The sequence below is a fragment of the Podarcis melisellensis genome (genome assembly GCF_964234715.1).
Source record: "Podarcis melisellensis genome assembly, chromosome: 2".
NCBI lineage: Eukaryota > Metazoa > Chordata > Lepidosauria > Squamata > Lacertidae > Podarcis > Podarcis melisellensis.
Window position 1 is genome coordinate 7,739,034 of NC_138529.1, and position 14,405 is coordinate 7,753,438.

Genomic DNA, 14,405 nt, shown 5'->3' on the forward strand with positions numbered 1-14,405 from the left:
CTCATGCTGGTAGCTTTGAGAACACTATCCAACCATTTCATCCTCTGTCGTCCTCTTCTCCTTGTGCCCTCCATCTTTCCCAACATCAGGGTCTTTTCCAGGGAGTCTTCTCTTCTCATGAGGTGGCCAAAGTATTGGAGCCTCAGCTTCAGGATCTGTCCTTCCAGTGAGCACTCAGGGCTGGTTTCCTTAAGAATGGATATGTTTGATCTTCTTGCAGTCCATGGGACCATTATGGTGCAGTCCAGCACCATAATTCAAAAGCAAGTGTTAGCATACTAGATGATAGATAGATGATAGATAAAATATTCTTTCCACTGGATAAATTTGGTGAAATGTTCTCCCCCTCCCCAGTTTCTCTGACCACAAGTAAGATGAAGAATGGCAAAAGGTCATGTGCTCAGAGCTCTAAGTGAAATATACAGGAAATGTGAGAGTCAGTAGATAACTGTTTTCTGACCTGATCATTAGACTTGAAGGTGCAAATCAAGACAGTTTATATCAGAATTCACAGATCAAATTCCTAAATGAATCTATTTGGATTAGATGCAGTGCATAATACATTCCAGGCTACCGCCATGACCTACATGCATGCCAAATTTGCTGTGTGAACCTTCTGGGAGAAAGAAGGCTGTGGCATGAAGACTTTTCCTGCAATCACCCACACCCACAAGAGGATTTGGACATCCTGCCTTTGAAGTAGAAGCCTGGTATATTAATTATAAGATTTCATGATGTCCACAGCCATATATGCATGGTACTTGTCAATGATAACTCAGGTGCACCCAAGATACCAGCTCCAGCTTGCTGTTCCAAACTGCTATAGCGAGAAGAAATTTCCTAAGACAGCCATGGAAATGTTCTTGTGGTCTTCTCCATTTCACACCTTTGTGTGAATCTCCAAGCTGCTGCCAGCCAGAAGCTCAAGATGTAGCCCAGTCAGAGATCCACGAGGCAGGAGACCATAGTAGCCAATCACTCCAACCTAAATCTGTCCCAAATGAACAGATGTGGATCCAAAGAGGGATGGTCAAATCAGTCTATCTCCAGATGGATATCACTGTTGTATGTGTTTACTTGCAAATTTGTTCTGTTTCATTTCTGTATAAATTGGTGAATAAGGGGGAAAAAATCAGTATAAATGCATTTTGATCAAAATATGCATTTCTACAAAATGTATTTGGATACTATTTTCCCCACACAGGAACTGTACAAGTCAGCAGAGATGCTGTAGTGGTGGTTCCTGAGTCTGGATAATGGGTCTATTGCCTGTTTGGATGGGGCCATACTCCTGCTGAAGGAGCAGGTTCATAGAGGCAGGGTGTGCTACTACTGGATCCATCTCTGTCACTAGTGCCCCAAGTGACCTCAGTGGTTAGGATTGCCTTTTCCCAGCTTTGGTCCATGTGCTGGTGACCTCCAGATTGGATTACTGCCATATATAGAGTGAGAATGACCTGGAAGCTGCAGCTAGTGCAAAACTGCAGTGGCTCAACTGCTCCTTGGGGAAGAATATCGCCATCATATTATGCTAGAAAGAATGGCATTGGCTGCCCATCAGCTAACTGCCTAATTCCAACCTGCTGGTACAGGTGAACAAAGCCATATATAGCTCAGGACCAGGAAACTTAAAACAGTGTATTATATATACTCAACTGATTGCTGAGTTCTGCAGGAGAAGACATCCTGCAGATATCATCTTTCTTTGGTCCCTATTACAGGTCCCAAACTGTGTCCCAAATTCAATTCTGTTTCTGGAAACAGGTGAATGCCCACTCTCCACCAAAGCATGGTGGGCTGCCTTGAGATACTGGCTCAAGATCTCAGTATTTGGCCTGGGGAAGGGATTATTAGTATATTTAACCAATGAGAAGTTTGTCAGCCCATAGCTGAAAACTATGGCCAGAAAAGCCTCCTCGATTGGACTGCCATCATCCCTCTTATATCATCTGGGTTATGACACTGCCCTTGAATCCCTGAGGCAAAGGCTTTGGGACATCTCACATAGCGACTTGCGATCCCAATCATATGTAATTTGTAGCCCGGTCGCAGCTGGAATCCAATACACGTATGACTTTCAGATATCCTCATACCTTACGAATTTGTCTGTACCTATCTATTGGCGTTTATTTACCAAAGCCAGACCAAATGTATTTCTAAATGGTAGACTGAGAGGCATCCCCTATCAGAATAGACTTTGTTTATGTTCCCAGGACATTGATTGTATGAAGCATATCCTATTGCAATGTGGGCAATATGAGCAAGCAAGGGATCAACTGATCAAACCCTTACTGGCAAATTTGCTGGGAAAATCCGAAACCTCCCATATAAAATATCTTTTGAAAGACAGGTCAAATGATATTCCGCTGGCCGTGGCAAAGTTTCTTTCAGAGGTTATAAGAAACAAAGATCATTATGCCCTAGATAAAACAAAAAGACTGCCTTGGTTTCTTCCATCTGTCTGTCTGGTCGTTTTAACTGTACCTAATTTTGAAATTGTTTTACGTTTTATGGGTATTTGGACGGCAATAAAATATTGATTGATTGATATCATCTTTATAAGGAGGTACATTCTGCAAGATGCCAGAACTGGGCCTTTAGTGTGGTGGCACCTACCTTCTAAAACTCCCCCTCTTTATATATTATTCAGACACAGGATATTCTTTTTGGTGTATGTTGAAGAGTTGCCTCTTTCAACAAACCTTCTAAGTGCAGCTTTTTTTTTAAAAAAAAGAAGATCCCAATTTGTATCTGTATAACATCTAAAACTGTGTAATCTGCACATTAGGAGCTGCAGGATCAGATCAGTTCCCACCAGAGTTCACAAGAATTGAATTTTTCAAGTACTCCTTGAAGGGGGCAACTTTCCATGCAAAATGAGCACTATAGTTTTGCACATTAAAGAAGTGTAATAACATTCCCTTCTCCACATGCAGTTTTTTTTTAATGATGCAAAGGTGGTAATGATTCGAGGAAGAAGGGGGGAGTTGGTACCCTCTCAGGAATCTGCTGCCTTTATTCATAGCTTCACTGTGTTCCATTGTTGGTACAGCCCTGCATGTAGGGACTTGTGCTCCCACAATTAAAGCCCAACCCAATGCCTGGGAAGTAGGGCAGGTTTCCCATAAGTTTGCATGGGCCTCTGTGGATGTTGTTGTCTGGGCTGGAGGCTCATATATGGTGGCTAGTGGGATCTGCTTAAGGTGTTACACAAAGGAGACCCAGTGCGTTCCCATCAGAATCATCATACAGTGGACCCTCCGGATAAGAACTTAATTTGTTCCAGGGGTCCGTTCACACCTGAAAATTACGTAAATAGAGGCGCGCTTCTGCGCACATGTGCGGCGTGTTTAAGCGCTTCTGCGCATGTGCGTGTAGCAATACACTTCTGGGTTTGCCATGGCTGTAACCCAAAGATTCTGTATCCAGAGGGATATGTAAGTAGAGGTACGACTGTACTTTTTCATTCATTCATAAACTTTATTGCACTAGCCAAAGGCCATGGCATCGTTCACAGGGGGAACAAAAGGAAAAACAGCAATAACCATTAAAACATTTAAAAAACATTTAGAACTACCGGTGCAATAAACCACGGTCAAGTCTCCTAGAGATTATTTGTTGCATAAACTAGAATAGCAGGGAAATCTCAGGTAAAATATGCCAGCTGAAATGTCCAAATCCCCTTTGCAGTTGACTGCTATTTTCTCTAGCTCTTTTCTCCTGATCTTCTTAGCTGCCAACGCATATAATGCTACTTTATAAGTTACAAAGGACTGTACTTCCTTTGCCTGGTACACTCAGGGCAGGGCAAAGGCAGGAGGTAGCAGGCGGGTCAACACTAGGGGGCCAAGGGGTCTTTGGTCCCCTCAATATCTGGAGGAAACGGGCCAGGGGCCCTGAATGTTTGAGGCCTCCTTCCAATAGCTGGCTATTGGCCTCCTACAGTCTCACATATGACAGACAAAGTTCCAAGGTGCACTGTGCTCATCAACAGAGCCATGCCGGAGGGCTGGATCTTCAGCATGGCCCTTTGAGGAGCCCAGCACACCAGTGCTGCTGTATGGTGTCACACATGTTTGATGTCATTCATGTGTGACACCATGCAAACCCTCAATGTTGGGTGCAACTTGGTGCCTCTGGGAGGTTGCCTAGCAGCTGAGTTTGTTTATGTTTGTTTATTTAGCAAGAATTATATACCACTTGATTGAAACAAAACTTCCAAGCAGTTTACCAGAAATATTAAATTTATCAATAAAAACTTTCAAAACTATTAAAATCCAGAACCAGCAGGACTAGGCTTTTCAGAAAGACTGGGAAAAAATTATGCTATATTTGAAAGACAACTGTAAACTATTAACATCGTTGGTAGGGTTATAAGAAGTTTTGTAAGGATAAAATTATCATTCATTACTAATTGTATTTAAGTAATTCTATAAGTCTAAAGGTCGGCGGTTCGAATCCCTGCTGCGGGGTGCGCTCCCGCTGCTCGGTCCCAGCGCCTGCCAACCTAGCAGTTCGAAAGCACCTCCGGGGTGCAAGTAGATAAATAGGGACCGCTTACCAGCGGGAAGGTAAACGGCGTTTCCGTGTGCAGCTCTGGCTTGCCATAGCAGCGATGTCACGCTGGCCACGTGACCTGGAAGAGTCTCCGGACAGCGCTGGCCCCTGGCCTCTTAAGTGAGATGGGCGCACAACCCCAGAGTCTGTCAAGACTGGCCCATACGGGCAGGGGTACCTTTACCTTTAATTCTATAAGGGTATAATTTAATAGGAATAAGAAATATAGGAAATTGCAGTATATGGAGATTAGATTTGAAAACCATCATTCGGGGAGGAGGGAAGTCACAGGCTCATGGAGCCAATTGTTTTATTTTTGCAAAGTATGATGTTATGTAAGAAAATATCTGGAAAAACCAATAAAAATATTTTTTAAAAACCCAATCTAAATCAGCAGTAAACTAAAAAGGGATTAAAGCATGTCAACATCTATGGATGGGCTTGTCTAAGCAAAAAAATGTTTTTGTACAGTTTGGAAAGGTATAAATACAAATATAATACATTGGAATAAATTGAGACTCTCCATCATCTAAAAAGATGATTGTAACTCAATTCCTTTTTTTCTTTGTTTCAGATGCTGCCAGTTTGGATACCAATAGCTCATCTGAACAAATGACATTAAAACAATTAATAAGTTTATATTTCAATTGGACTGATTACGTATTTAAAAAATCTTTATTATACCCAGGGCCTGTTTTCAGCTGGAACTTTCCAGAACTCAGTTCTGGCACCTCTCATTGCCATTATAAGAAGAGAACAAGGTAGGCGTTTATGGAGAGTTCTGGTACATTTTTTTCCAGAAAAAGTAGCACTGATTATACTTCCACCAATCAGGCAGCAGTTGGGGCATTCCAAACAAGTAGCTTTTATGAAGGGAGCCAATTTAGGCCATGCGGTGGAATTGTTGTTATCCAATAAGAGAACCCATTGGTCAAAACTGGTGGATAAAGAAATCCATATTGTTCCTATAGGGGTATTAACATTAATAATAATAAAAAAGCTTTGCTCACTGAGTTGGCTTACTAATTCCTATACACACAAATCATTTAGAATATGGAAAAAATTGACATTTTATCATGCTTGGTGAACATGTAAAAAAAGCCAAAACATATTGAATACAAATACATGCATTGATATGGAGAATTTTGAAGACTAACTATCAACTGAAGCCAGAATTCTTCCTGCTGGAACTTATAGATAAAGAGTTAGAAAAGGACTATGGAACTTTGCTTCAATATTTGATTATGACGCCGAGACTTTTAGATGCACAAAGATGGAAGGGCTCACCACTACCAACAATGGAAGAATGGCTATTAAAATTAACAGATTCAGCTGAGATGGAGAAACTGACATTTTTAATGAGAGAAAAGTCATTGTTAACATTTATTAAAGAGTAGAAACCTCTCATAGACTTTTTGCATGAAAAAGAAAATGAAATAATGACATTTCGATCTGAGGATGGAAGATAATGTTTGTTTATAAGAAGTAGCTTTTTAGGGTGTTATACTGGAGTGGTTGAAATGAATATTGTTTATATACAGTGGTCAGACTTTAATTTCTGAATTTTATTACTCTCTCTCTCTCTTTCTATTTACCTGCTTTTATTTCTCTCTTTTTTCTATGTTCTTATTGTACAGTGGTACCTCGGGTTAAGTACTTAATTCATTCTTGAGGTCCGTACTTAACCTGAAACTGTTCTTAACCTGAAGCACCACTTTAGCTAATGGGGCCTTCTGCTGCTGCTGCGCCGCCGGATCACGATTTCTGTTCTCATCCTGAAGCAAAGTTCTTAACCTGAAGCACTATTTCTGGGTTAGCTGAGTCTGTAACCTGAAGCGTATGTAACCTGAAGCGTATGTAACCCGAGGTACCACTATATTTAGATTAATGTTTTAATATATATATATATTATATATATATCAAGACACAAAGACTTTAGCAACTAATCCACACCTAATGACCCACCTAAGTGGTACTCAGGATATCACTCAAGAAATCACTCAAGATATCCCTCAAGTAATTAAGGAACAAAAGAAGAAAAGGCACACTAGCCTGGGAACTTCCTCTCTGCCCAGAACATTGGAGGCTATACACCACACCCCCTCAACAGTATTTATAGGAACTCAAACACTGAGATCCTGCTCTGTTCCAGTAACAAGAAGCCGAAAGCACCAGCCTGAAGATGACGAGTGAGACCTCGTCGAAACGTCGCCTAGACACCCCAACTTTTACACGGGAAGACACCCGAGGACACCAAAACCTGCATATATATATATATATATATAGGCTATTTAATATTAAGCCGATAAAATATAAAATATTTGAGAAGGCCTGGCCCACCCAAAGTTACTGGGCATTGTCATTCAAATGACCTTGTGATCAATTGTGTGGTACAGGGCCCCAATATTTTATTCAAGTTGGCACTCCTACCTCTGGCCATACAAACAGAGCTCTATATGATGCATGTTCCCCCCAATGTCTCAGATGTGGTGGAAGATACTTCTCTCCCCCGCCTCTTACTGTCAAATTAAGAGTCAATTGACAGCCTTATCAGATTGTTTGTGGAAGAGGGAGGGATGCTATCTTATCCTTCACTTCAGGAAACAAAATATATTGGCCCAGTCTTGAGCTTAGATTGATAAACAGTGCGTCCATGACATATTAGCTGATAGGACCAATGCCTAAGCCAATACCCCTCAATTCCTGTAATCAATAAAGTTGTGGCCTAATTTGACCCATTAACCTTAAACTCTGGTGTCTTGTGTCTTTATTTCCCTGGGGGAGGGGCAGGAAATCGCCACGCAAGAGAAGCCTCCCTGGAAAAGACCCTGATGTTGGGAAAGATGGAGGGCACAAGGAGAAGGGGACGGCAGAGGACGAGATGGTTGGACAGTGTTCTCGAAGCTACCAGCATGAGTTTGACCAAACTGCAGGAGGCAGTGGAAGACAGGAGTGCCTGGCATGCTCTGGTCCATGGGGTCATGAAGAGTCGGACACGACTAAACGACAACAACAACAGTAGTTCAACCAAGAGGTTACTAGAGCATAGTCAACAGAAGTTAGGCTGTCCCTGTCCAGATAAACTGGGCCACTGAGGCTACTTGAGCCTCAAGCGACATGAATGGTTCCAGAAGTACCCATAGATATGTTCCTGCTCCTACACAGAGAGTGTCTCCCCACCCAGAGCAAGCCACATCTTACCCATCCAGTCTAGGGAGCCACCTTGGGACTTGTGCCCCTTCTTAGCATCCCTTTTGAAAAAGCGCCCTGATGTTTTGCCTGACCTTGGCATCCCTCACCATCAGAAATGCTGTACGTCTCTTGGAGTCAAACATGTGCAGGCACGATCAGAAAGGAGTCTCTTCGTTTTAAGGCTTGATGTTATCAAGGCAACACAATTCCTCCTATCATGTTCAGTCCTGTATTATTAAATGGTGGGTTGGCCACTACGCTGGCCTAGGATGAATGAAAATGCTTTGAGTTCACAAGGGAAAGAGACGGAGCAGGTGGAAGCCTCATTCCTGCCCATCTTGCTCGGCATCAGCTACCTTAGGTGTGGCTTCCTGCACATTATCCTGGATGGCACCACAAGTTTTGGCCAACTCCGTAGCTATACAGGAGAAGGCTTCAGGATATAGAGTGATGAAAAGAGCTCCTTTGGTGCTTAGGGATTCTACAGAAGGTTCATTATGCCATTTCTCATTTTCTCCTTCTCTGCGTGGGGAACCATTTTCAGCCTGAGGATTTCATTCCCTTCTGGATAACCTTCTGAGGGCCTTATGCCAGTGGTGGGCGGGAGCAGAGGCAGAGAAATGAATGTAGGGTTGACCTTTGTGCAGTAGGCTAGTTTCTAGAAACTCACACGCCCTTCTCTAATGCCTTGGCATGCAAGAGGCAGTATCAGAATACAAGGCCACATCTCAGACAGGGAAAAACAATGACTGAAGCAAGGGCCAGTGAGAGATGTGGCCTGAGGAGAGTATGAGGGCCAAACAGAGTTACATTAGACACACATTTGGGCACATTCGCCACCCTTGTGTGCTCTTTCACTCTCTCCCCCTGGCCAAACAGATTGGAATATTTCCATAGCGGGGGAAATAGATGAAAACAAAGGAAAGGAAAAGCTAAACTGATGGACTTCTTTGTGGCCTGACACCAAGAAGAGGTTGTGTGGCTGGGGAGATGGTGTGGTCTGTGCAGAGTCCCAAGGGCTGCAAAGAGTGCCCTGGAGGGCCACATTGGGCCTGAGGTCCGCCCCCCCAATACATGTTTAAATATGCCCTCGTCAGCTGCATACCCAATGTAACCTTACTGCTCACACTGCCCTAAATTTGCTGATTTGAATTTTTAGAGGAACCTTAAACAATGACCGCTCCCCACTTAAAACGGGGGGCGCCCTTTGCGTGGACGCGTGCAGCCCCTGGATCTGGAGCGGCTCCATCAGCATAGGCTTGGCTTTGCCTTCCCTCAGGTGGGATACCTGGAGGTCTCCGCCTACCTCAGTCAGTTGTCCAATCCCACCTGGGGGAAGCGTTGCCAAGGAGACCAGGCCAGGTAGGGGAGGGATTACCTGCCCACACAATAGAGGGAGGATCTTACCTGGAAATCCTCACTTGGCTCCAGAGCTTCTCCCACCCTACCCACCCTCAGTTAATGTCTTATTATGCAGGTTAACTTTTCTTCACAGGTATGCGGGCGCTGCTACGTTAAGGTTGCTGTTAAAGGGCCGGAAAGGAATTTCCCTGCATTGGCAGGTTTCGCCTTTCCCGTAGCAAAACGTCACAACTTTGGCAGTATCAGGCCTTGGGTGGAATCCTTTAATCCATCTTCCTCTTTGCAGCGGTGATACCAGGGTTCCCCGTTAAAGGGGGTTTCTGAAGGGAGGCTTTGACCGTACGCCGAAAGGTCGTCATTGCTCTCCCCTGCGGCAGCAGCGTAAAGGGGGCGGCTATCTCTGTTTGAACATATGTTCTCCAGAGCCGGCCCATTCCCCCCCCCCACTGGATAACCCTGATGCTCCCTAGGTTCCTGGCTGGGGACTGGGGAGGGAGAACGCCCAATGCCTGAGCCAAGGTCTATCCACATCTGAAATTTAATAAAGTTGTGGCCAATTTAATCCCATAGCACGTTGTCTTGAGTCGTTGTTCCACATGACGGGGGGGGGGGACCGCTCGGGATCTGGGGACCTGTCCACGCAAATGCTTAAGAACGTGAGAGTCTGTTTGGAGCAGTGTTCAAATCCAGGGTTCAAATCTCCACTCAACCATGAGGCTCACTGGGTGACTTTTGCTTATGGAGATCAGCATCTTCAACACTTTCCATTTCCTGATGGTGAGTTGCCCTGCTCTTTGGTCATACATGCTGGAAAGTTGGGGGAACATTTTCCTATATGAGTAGTCTTCAATCTTTTCAGATCCAGGAGCTGCCTTTAACCCCTCATATAATGTACTGTTGTTGTGGCCCAACTTGGATCAGGCTGCAAGCCATAATGGGTCCCAACTGAAGAACAATGCCCTAGATTGAGCCTTATTTGGATTGCAGAGAAACTGAGAAAGTTTTGTTTCATAAACACCCAATTTTGCTTTAACTAATTTTTTTTGGGGGGGGAACTGCCCATTTTGAGCCTACCCTTATTTTTTATTTTCTGTATTTCTAAGATCTCTTGATTCCATGGGCATGTTGATATCCTCTCTCTTGTGCATGGCTAGTGATGTCTTGGCTACAAAATCTTCCATTGATGGATGTTGGGTCCATTATGTAATTGGCAGTGCTGTTTTAATGCCACAAAGCATTCAGATGAGATGCAAAATCTTGCTTGAAGAATGTTTGACAACTTCAGATACTCACCACATAACGAAGAGGAAAAAGTTGTATGTCCTTGCATGATTCTAAGGGCTGTAAAGAAGTATGGGAGCATCTTTGTGAGTGCTAAAGAGCCCTAGTAGGGAAGGCAAGACTTCAGAACTAAGTTTAGCACAGGGAGGAGGGGGACTGTGATCCTCCAAAGGTTGTGGGCTCCAATTCCTATCAGCATCAGCCAACATGGCCAAAGGCCAGGGATGTTGGGATCTGAAGTCTCAGAACATTTGGAGGGTCATGTGTGCCTCATTTCTGATTTAGCATGAGGGTTTTTAGGGTGTGTGGGTTTTTTTTAACTAGACCACTGGTGTATATGACTTATGAATGAATGAATGAATGAATGAAACTTTATTTGTATCAGCTATCGGCCATAGCAACAAAAGAACATTGCGATATACACAGAACAAAATTAAAAGTCGATTATATAAAACACAGTTTAGGGTCCTGAATCAGCAGTCAAATAGTGGACCTTATTCTGATTGTCCCAGCTAAAAACCTTGCAACTGTTGCTGTCATCTGCTCCTCTTGATCTGCCAGGAGAAAAGACACTGTGGCAGCGGTTGGGTGACCCGGAATGGACAATAAAAGAGGGGTGATAATCTCATTCCTCAGGTCTTTATAAAGAGTGCAAGCCAGGAGGGCATGTGCCACTGATTTGGTGCTGCCATCTCCACAGGGACATAAGCGTTTTTCATGTGGAATCTGTTGGAATCGTCCCTCAAGTGCAGCTGAGGGCAATACATTCAATCTTGAGAGGGTGAAATCGCATCTATATTTTGAAATTGCTAGGTTATACAGATAGGGTGCTAGAGAATCGAAGTGGGAAGATGGAAACTGGTCATACCATGGGCAAAATTTCCTTATTGTGGCCAAGTTGTTCTGATGCTCAAAATCATTTAGGCATTGACAAATTAGACTGTTGCTTTACTGAAACCTACTTTGAGTAGCTTTTGTGGGGATAAACCACAAGAGTGAAGTTTTTGATAGACAATTTTAGACCAGGAACTCTTGTGACAGTCTTGTAGCACTAGGGATATTAGACTGGGGGGATTTGAGTTTAGCCAAAGCCAGAAGTTAAATGTCCTGTGCCAGATCCGTGACTTACATGCTAACAGAGAGACAAAGAGTGGGGAATTTCTGGTCTCTCTCAGGTATGTGCTTCCCAGTGCTTGGGGGACTAGGCAGATGATTCAAGTTCAGCTCAAGAACAAACATAGCACAAATTAACATAAACATCCATATTTTGCCCACCCTGGTTGTGCCCACTCTGAGGGCATGCACAGCCCATGGGGGAAAGGTGCAGTGTGCATGTATCCACTTGAAACATTTGCAGCTGCAGAAATTGACAACCTAGTTCAGAAACACATCCTGCGGAAAGACTCTGAAGGGAGTGAGTCTTGGACCGGCTACTTGTTGCATTCCATTGGCGTTTCTGCCTGTTTAAACTTCTGACATCCTGAACATTTGCTCCTATATGACAACAAGAGTAGAGTACTGTGTCTCTGCAGTGCAGGCATGCCACCATGAACCGTGACAGATGGAACTCTGTATCCTAAATATTAATTGTATAGTACAGCAAGTCTTAGGATTGGGCCGTAATAAGTCAGAACTATAAATGAAAAGAAAAGAAGGTAACTCTGTGTGTGACTTGGAAGGTGAAAGGAGATTCCTGTGACTTGCTGCTATATTTAAAGCATAATCATAGCACTTTAAACTGCAATAGCTTCCCTCAAATAATCCTGGGAGCTGAAGTTTGTCAAGGGTGTGGATAGATGTCAGAGGGCTCTATTCCCTTTAAAAGGTAAAGGTAAAGGGACCCCTGACCATTAGGTCCAGTTGTGGCCGACTCTGGGGTTGCAGCGCTCATCTCGCTTTACTGGCCAAGGGAGCCGGCATACATTTTCCGCGTCATGTGGTCAGCATGACTAAGCTGCTTCTGGCGAACCAGAGCAGCACACGGAAATGCCATTTACCTTCCTGCCAGAGTGGTACCTATTTATCTACTTGCACTTTGACACGCTTTCGAACTGCTAGGTTGGCAGGAGCAGGGACTGAACAACGGAAGCTCACCCTGTTCCGGGGATTCGAAGCGCGGACCTTCTGATTGGCAAGTCCTAGACTCTGAGGTTTAACCCACAGCACTACCCACGTCCTTCCCTATTCCCCTTACAGAGCTACAATTCTCAGAGTCAGTGCCTTTTTTCTAAAAAAATGTTTAGGGGTACTCTCATTTTGACTCAAGAGAACCACCATTTTATAGTTCAGATGGGGGAAATAAATACAGTAAAAGGACAAAAGTACAAAGATTCACAAAATGTTTAGGGGTATGTGTTCCCCTCCGTACCCCCAGGGGAAACACTGCTCAGAGTGGTTTTAATAGTCAATGCTTCTTCCCAGAGAACTCTTGAAATTGTAACTCTGTGGGGGTGATCAGGGTCTTTCAGCAACTCTCAACACCTTCAGCTAACTACAGTCCCCAGGAAGTTTGGGGGAGAAGCCGTGGCTGTTTAAAGTTGTATGATACTGCTTTAAATGTTTCGTGAAAATGGGGCTAAAGAGTCTTGAGGCCAAGGGTGGTGGTGCTTGTGACTCAGAAAAACCTTCTTCGAAAAGGTGACCAAGTGGACAGAAAGAATGCGTTGTTAACTAGCCTCACATACCCGCCAACATTTCTCTGATGAAAATAGGGACGTCCCATTCCACAATGGTGATTTTACTATTTAGACCCCACACGTCTTATTGGGTTGCCCCAGCGCTCTGGGCATCTTCCAACATGTATAAAAACATAATAAAACATTAAACATTTTTTAAAAAACTTCCCTATACAGGATTGCCTTTAGACTGCTCGAGGGTCAGATAACTCCAAACCCCCCAACATTTCTCTAATGAAAAAAAAGGATGTCCTAAGGAAAAGCAGGACATTTCAGGATCAAATCAGAAACCAGGACGGCTTCTCTAAATCAGGGATGTCCCTGGAAAATAGGGACATTTGGAGGGTCTGGCCTCAGGGTTGGGACAGGCTCATCCACCTTTAGTTAGCAGGAGGTGGTTGTGGCATCTTCTATCCTTAGCAAACACATGCATAGTTTGTTCCATTGCAGATCTCATTTGCTGCAAAGTTATTAAAGTTGTGGCTTTACTTTACCCAAAGTCAAGTTATTTTATTTCTGAGTGTGAGTGCAATCAAACCACAAGCTATTACCTGCAAAAATAGTTCCGAGTGTGAGCAGATAAGTGTGACTCAAAACATAGCCCTAAGACACATCAATCCCCCCCCCCCCCGCTCCCATCATTGATTTTTGGGCGCCATCATTAAGGGATGCAGTCTATTTATGCCACACTGTAAACCCTGGCAGGCCAACTGACTAAGCATTGGGTTCAGAAGAAGAGAAAAAACCATTTGTATAAAGACAGAAACAAAGTGATTACTTATGACATGTATTCAAGGACATAATTTGCTTCTTGTCAAGGGTGTAGACTGGTGTTAGTGCATTTGCTTTGCTGTGGAGGTAGCCGATTCTGATCTAGGCTGTTCTCAAATTCTAAAACAAAATCATTAGGGGTTGTGTACCATGCTGCATGAGTGAAGTTCCACTTGTACAGTGGTGCCCCGCAAGACGAACGCCTCGTAAGACGGAAAACCCGCTAGACGAAAGGGTTTTCCGTTTTGGAGGTGCTTCGCAAAACGAATTTCCCTATGGGGTTGCTTCGCAAGACGAAAAAATCTTGCGAGTCCCCGCGGGTTTTCCCAGCTTTTCCCGCCCTTTTCCTAAGCCGCTAAGCCGCTTAACAGCTGATCGCTAGAAGCCGCTAGACCGCTAATAGCGCTAATCCGCTAAGCTGTCAATGGGCTTGCTTCGCAAGTTGAAAAAACCGCTAGACGAAGAGAATCGCGGAACGGATTTTTTTTCGTCTTGCGAGGCACCACTGTATAATGAAACTTCCCCTTCATCTTTTGTCCTTGTGTGACTCCCAAATCTTCTATGGGA

At 43.9% G+C, this 14,405-nt stretch overlaps 1 long non-coding RNA gene across 1 annotated transcript; it reads right to left on the reverse strand.

Moving 5' to 3' along the window:
* Positions 1-678: 678 nt before the first annotated feature.
* Positions 679-7,890, reverse strand: LOC309363077. The gene is made up of 2 exons (XR_014165225.1): positions 7,842-7,890; positions 679-1,101 (listed from the first exon to the last, which is right to left on the reverse strand). It is a non-coding gene; the product is annotated as an uncharacterized lncRNA (long non-coding RNA).
* Positions 7,891-14,405: the final 6,515 nt, after the last annotated feature.